The sequence below is a fragment of the Dromiciops gliroides genome, chromosome 6 (genome assembly GCF_019393635.1).
Source record: "Dromiciops gliroides isolate mDroGli1 chromosome 6, mDroGli1.pri, whole genome shotgun sequence".
In the NCBI taxonomy this organism is placed as follows: domain Eukaryota; kingdom Metazoa; phylum Chordata; class Mammalia; order Microbiotheria; family Microbiotheriidae; genus Dromiciops; species Dromiciops gliroides.
In genome coordinates, this window is record NC_057866.1 from 19,611,247 (window position 1) to 19,618,395 (window position 7,149).

The window sequence follows — 7,149 nt, forward strand, 5'->3', positions numbered from 1 at the left end:
GGGTTAGGAGCATGCTATGTACCAGCGGGTGTGTTGAGTTTTGTGCTGTGTCACTGTGTGGGCAGAATGTAGTACCCAAGACCACTCTGTGTAGCTTCCCCTTCCCTGTGAGCATATTTCTCTTTTCCCGCCACAGACGCTGATGTGCTGTCATCTGTCTCCTACATGCACAAATGGCTCCAGCTTGCTTTCTTTAAGTACTCCACATTGGCATTGGTGTATTTAAGTTACCCTTTTCCTATGTGGCACACTGTGAAGGCAATCATGCAGATCTGGGGGGTTCTGCTGTCCCAGATCATTGTAAAGAGAAGCAGTGCACAAATATATAGTTATCCTTGAGCCCCATTATCAGTGGTGTCTTGGACACATTCTCCAAGTTGTTCTTTGATACACTGGAGTTCATCAGTGCTCTGGAAGAGAACTTCTTCTTTTACACATTATCCAAAAAGGCTCTGAGAGGTTCAAGGACCCATCATCTAACATTATTGATCATACTTGGATATCTGCTATCTTTTTTATGATCCCTACATGGGTTTTGGTCGACCCTTCTTCTTTCCCAGTAGGGAATGACCTGAATTCTATTTCCCAGTTACCCTGAACTTTAATGCTGCTAATAGTCAGTGGTTTTTGTAATTTTGTACAGAATTTCATTGAGTTTAGTATTCTTACCTTGATCTTCCCATTGAGTTATTCTTTTGCACATGCTAGAAACAGGATCATGGTTATCACTGAATCGCTTATAATGCTCCACAATCCAGTCACTAGCACTAATGTTCTGGGCATGATGACAGCTATATTAGGGATCTTCTTTTATATTAAGACCAAGTAATGCAAATCAAGAATCTAAGAAGCTGGCAGTCCAACTGAAACTCTGCTGCCACTGCCCCTGCCACTACAGCTGCCACAACCACTACCACCCCCACAGCCGCTGCTGACATGTTCCAGGGGCCAGAGAGTGAGGGCATCCAGCCAAGCTCCAGGGTAATGAAATGTCCTCAAGGAGACTCAATCAATCTCTTTGGAATTCCAGAAGAAATCATTCCCTCAAATAGACTAAATAGAATAGCATCTAATATCTTTGGAGCATCTGAGGAACCTCAGAATACACTGAAAAGGTAAAATCCTCCAGGAGGCAAATGAAGTGGCATCTTTTAAGAGTCTATTCCTGTGCAGGCTCTATATCATTTGAATCCTCTCTGTGGGAAGACCAGTGAGATCTTTGGGTCTCCAGTCACCATTATTTCACCCTTAGCACACCCAAACCAGCCCCAGGATCATATTGTCTTATGTGAAGTTGAGGACACAAAATTGCAACTTAGAGCTACAGAGAATTCACAATCTTCAAAAGAAGAACATGATGAGAAATGTGACAAAGGAAAGGAGAAATGAGCCAAGGAAATTGAGTCTAAACTCAAGATTGATAACCAGGAGCTCAGGTTGGGTCCCAAGCTTAAAGAATATAGGGAAAGAGTAGGATTTTCATAGGTACTAGGGACATCTGTGTTTTGGTAGGCAAAAATGTACATCTAAGGATGGCCCTGCAGCAGTAACCATTGGCAGTGTCACTAAGGGACTAAAACCCCATGTGAATAACATCTTGGACAACTGCCCAAGGAATTTTCCTCTTCCATTTTCTGGTAAAGGGATACAAGTTGTGTGTCAGAAGGGTAATAGACCATTTATCTCAGAGAGTCCTTAAATTATAGTCATGATACAGGGCATTTACCTTTTATGGGGACACTACTAATATCTACGAAAACAGGTATTAAATCTGTGTCCTTCTGTTTGCCTCCATAATGCATTGTTCAGCAGATATCCTATGAGGCTTTTTGACCTCTTTCCTACAAAAGCCAGGGAAAGACTTACTATGCTGCAACTTGAAAGAGGTATTGGACTTGATTTGATTTCTGAAAGTGCTTATCAGTCAAAACAATTTTCCTTTTCCTTGTTCATAAACCTATTCTTAATGGCAGATTGTTTTTCACCCATATCTTTCAGGGGCATCTGTAACTTCTGTCATTTAGAAGCAGCCCATAGCTCAAAAGGCCTGCCTTACATGAGAGTAAATTGGATCTCTTATTAACTGATTTTCAAAGTGAATGATATTTCTCCCTGCTCTTCTCATAAGCCTTAAATGCCTTTGACGGCCTCTGTAATTCACTAGTGGTATGAACATAATACTTTCACAAACTGCAATTCTTTTCTAAAGAGGGTAAGTAGGGCCTTGCAGTCTTTTTTAAAGGCCCTTTAATCTGCCTAATTTCTTTCTGATATTTTTGTTATTCATTCTTGCATTGCAGGTATACTCCCTGCTCCTGGATCCCTATGGAAGGTAATGCTTGTATCATTGACAATCATGTACCTTCCCATCTGTAGGAGTGCATTCTATGTTTCTGAATTCACTGGTGTGTCAGAAGTTTCTGATGCCACTTGTAAGATATATAAACTCTTGATAGTCTCTACCTCTCTCTAAATTACTTTTTGAAAAGAGATCATTTTTGAAAAAATTAAATGTCTAGGTATATTCTTCATGAGTGAGAATTTGGCTATTTGTGGTGTGGAGCCTAAAATTCTAGCTGTGATATTTAAAATCTAATGTGTGGTAATCTGACCTGACCCCAGTGTGGGGAATAAACTACCTAAGATATACTCATCAATTCAGCAAGATTTTAGGCTTTTAAGTTTTTATTAAAATGTATTAGCAGTAGGGGCAGCTAGGTGGCACAGTGGATAGAGTACTGGCCCTGGAGTCAGGAGGACCTGAGTTCAAATCCAGCCTCAGACCCTTGACACTACTAGCTGTGTGACCCTGGGCAAGTCATTTAACCCCAATTGCCTCACCAAAAAAAATTGTATTAGAAGTTAGTGAAGAGAGACAGAGAGAAAAATCCTAGCTTAGATCTATGTGGGATAGCCAGAGAGCAAAACCTTGCCTTTCCTTAACAACCCACATGAAGTTCCCCCACTAAGACAAAGTCCTGGACTAAAAAAAAAAAAAAAAGACTTTCTCAGCAGCTTCTCCCTGAAGCCCTCTGTGAAACAGGAAGCAGAGCCATCCACACACAGAGCTCCAACGTAATTGACTGGTAGTTTTGATTGACATCACTAAAGGTGGTTCTATAGGAGAACTGCCCTGATATTTTAGAATCAGAAGACAAAATTGTCAATGAAAGACTCCATTGATAACCTCCTGAAAGAGACCAGAAAAGGAAAACTCCAAGGAATATTGTAGCCAATTTCTAGAATTATCAGGTGAAAGAGAAAATACCCCAAAGAGCCAGAAAGAAACAATTTAAATATAATGTAGGGGCAGTTAGGTGGCACAGTGGATAGAGCACCGGCCCTGGAGTCAGGAGGACCTGAGTTCAAATCCGGCCTCAGACACTAAACACTTACTAGCTGTGTGACCCTGGGCAAGTCACTTAACCCCAATTGCCTCGCTAAAATAAAAACAAAAACAAAAACAAAAACAATAAATATAATGTAGCCACAGTCAGGATTGTACAGGAGCTGGCAGCTTCAACATTAAAGGAACCTAGGGATTAGAATGATATTCAGGAAGGCAAAAGAGCTTGGATTACAACCAATAATCAGCTGCCCAGCAAATCTGAGTGTTCTTTTTCAGGGGAAAAGATAGACAATCAGTAAGATAGGGGACTTCCAAGGTTTCCTGGAGAAAAGACCAGAACTGAACAGAGAATATGATCTTGAAATACAAGACACAAGACAAGTATAGAGAAGTAAACAAGGAGGTGGGGGGGGGTGAGATTGTTCAGTGAGGTTAAACTGTTTATGTCCCTATGAGGGAGGATAATACTTTTAATGCTTGGGACCTGTATCTCTATTAAGGTGTTGTTATTAAATTGACTTTGATGCGATGATATAAAGAAACTTAAGTGTCAGAATAAAAGGAGACTAGAAGGAGCAGAGAAAGGGGGAGGTTGAATGGGGTTAATTACATCATATGGAGAGGCATAAAAAGAACTCATTACCATAGAGGGAAAGAAGGGAGGTGTGAACATTGTCTCAACCTTACTCTCATCAGATTTGATTCAGGGAGGGAATAACATACACTACCATTTATATAAAGATACTTAGCTTACTCTTTAAGGAAGCAAAAGGGTAAGGGGGAAAGGGTGGTATTGATAGAAGGGAGGGCAGAACCAGGGGGAAAAGGGGGAAAAAGGGAAAGACAGCTGATAAAAAGGAGGGCAGATTGAGGGAGGCAGTGGTCAGAAGCAAAACATTGTTCAAGAGGAATAGGGTGAAAGAAGGGAAAAAAAGAGTACAAAGGGGAAATAAGGATGGAGGGAAATAAACAGTTAATAATCATAACTGTGAATGTGAAGGAGATGTACTTTCCCATAAAATGCAAGTGAATAACAGATGGGATTAAAAATCAGAATCGTACAATATGTTGTGTACAAGAAACACTTTTGAAATTGAGAGATCCACATAGAGTAAAGGTAAAAGGTTGGAGCAGAATATACTATGCTTCAGCTGAAGTAAAAAAAAAGCAGGGGTAGCAATCCTTATCTCAGACAAAGCAAAAACAAAAATAGATCTAATGAAAAGCTATAAGGAAACTACATCTTGTTGAAAGGTACAATAGATAATGAAGCAATATTGATACTAAACATGTATGCACCAAGTGGTATAGTATGAAAATTCTTAGAGAAGTTAAATGAGTTATAAGAGGAAATAGACAGCAAAACTATACTCATGGGGGATCTGACCCTTCCCCTCTCAGAATTAGATAAATCTAACCACAAAATAAATAAGAAAGAAGTGAAAAGAATATTGGAAAAGTTAGATAAGATAGATGTCTGGAGAAAATTGAATGGGGAGAAAAAGGAATTTACCTTTTTCTCAGTGGTACATGGCACATATTAAAAAATTTACCATGTATAAGGGCACAAAAACCTCACAAAGGTAGAAAGCCAGAAATAGTAAATGCATCCTCTTCAAATTATGATGCAATGAAAATTACATGTAAGAAAGAGTCATGGAAAGTAGACTGAAAAGTAATTGGAAGCTAAATAATCTCATCCTAAAGAATGAGTAGGTAAAACAACAAATCATAGAAACAATAACTTCATTCAAGAGAATGACAATAATGAGACAACATACCACAACTTATAGGATGCAGCCAAAGCAATGCTTAGGGGAAATTTTATATTTCTAAATGTTTTGGTTTTTCCTAATATAAATGACCTGAGCTTTGTTGAATATGTTTTAATTACATTATTCAGAATCATATCTCCCATGTAGGATGAAAGGCTATTAGTTGGGCTTTAATTTTGTTTGTTTGTTATTGTTGCTGTTTAACACATAAATGAACAGAACATTTTGATGTGGATTAAGATCTTAGACCTTAGGTTCTGGTAATGAAAGTAACAGTAGAGTACCAAGTTAAACCAACTGGCTCTTCCATGGAATTATTTTTATTACATTTATAAGTATGTTCTGTTATTTTCAGCTTTCTAATAATTATTACATTTTGAATAAACCTTACAGAGCATGATTAACCCATGAGGCCACTGTTGTTAATACTGTCCCATGACAATAATTTTTTTTTTCTTTTCCTTTTTCTTTTTTTTTTTTTTTGCCAATAGAATTTTAAAGGAATTCTACTCCAAGTGATGAACTCTTAGCTCAAACCTTGCGATTTTAAGTGCTGGCCTCCTTCTGAATTACTGGTTGGATACCTCGGCAGATTGCCATTGATCTTATTGGCATGGGATACTGTAGTTAGAGGTGTCAAACATGCAACCTGCATGCCCATTCATCCCCAAATACTACTGAGTGTACCTGATTCAGATTAAAATGTAATTGAAAAATATTTAACAAAATAAATAAAAAAGAAGACATAATAATACATTTTTAAATCATCAATATGTGTCACACAAAGATCCTTATATGTGGAATAGTGGCCTTATTTCTCTTTGAGTTTGATGCCTTTGCAGTAGATGATAATCCATCTAGGCTTCCATGTCCTCTATCATTCCTGTCCATATTCTCTTATAAAGGATTTACACAATAGAGGGATTCTTAATTTTTTTCCACTCATGAACCCTTTTTACTTGAGAATCTTTTATGTAATCCCATTATGGCATGCAGAGTGCAAAGTATGCATGTTGTGTATTCAGAACCAAGGCTGCTGTGGCTTCCACATTCAGCTATATGACCACATATGGGGCCCCAAACCACAGTTTAAGAAGATAGGACCTAATGGTTGTGTGGAGAGAATTGATTGGAACTTGGAAAATGCTACACATCATGCAAGGCAATAACTTTTTTTTTAGTATAAGAAGCTAGATCACAGCAAGACAAAGTGACTTTGTTGTCTTAATACAATATTTCTAATGATGAAATAGAGACAAAAAAGGATAGATGCAAATCTTACTGTTGTGATGGAATTTATTCTCCTGGGATTTTCTGACCTTCCTGGCCACCAAGAACTTCTATTTGAAATTTTCTTGTTTATCTCCATAAGTATTTCGTTAGCAAATAGTCTCACAATTTTAGTTACCATGGTGGAACCAGTTCTCCAGATACCCATGCACTTTTTTTTTCCTTCAAACCTTTTATGTTGTGGAAATTGCCTATACGTAAGCCATTTTATTCAGCATATTGGTGTACCTTTGGACTAAAAAAAAAAACATTTAAAAAAGTCCTCATTGTCCTTTGCCACACAACTCTGTTTCTTTCTTATTCTAGGAGTAATTGAAAGCTACCTCCTAGCTTCCATTTGGTCAATCCTGATTCTTAGGCAATTATTTTCTTCAGAGAGTTTTTTCCGTTAGGCTTTTCAAGCTGTTGATTTTTTTTCCATGATTTTCCTGAATCACTCTCATTTTTTTCCTTTACCTCTATTACTTTATCTTCAAGGTTCTTTTTGAGTGCTTCTATGGCCTGGGACAAATTAATATTTTTTTTTGGAAGGGTTGGATGTAGGAGCCCTGATGTTGCTATTGTTTTGTGAGGGTGCACCTAGATCTTCCTGGTCACTTGTAAAGAAAATTTTTGTGGTTCACATCTTTCTCTGCCTGCTCATCTTGCCTGACTATTTCTTGACTTTTAGCTCCTTTTTTTGTGGGGCCATGAGGATTAAGTGGCTTCTCCACGGTCACACAGCTAGTAAGTGTC

The 7,149-nt window shown here is 38.1% G+C and overlaps 1 pseudogene; it reads left to right on the forward strand.

Moving 5' to 3' along the window:
• Nucleotides 1-936: 936 nt before the first annotated feature.
• Nucleotides 937-1,474, forward strand: LOC122731890 (annotated as a pseudogene).
• The last annotated feature ends 5,675 nt before the right edge of the window (nt 1,475-7,149 follow it).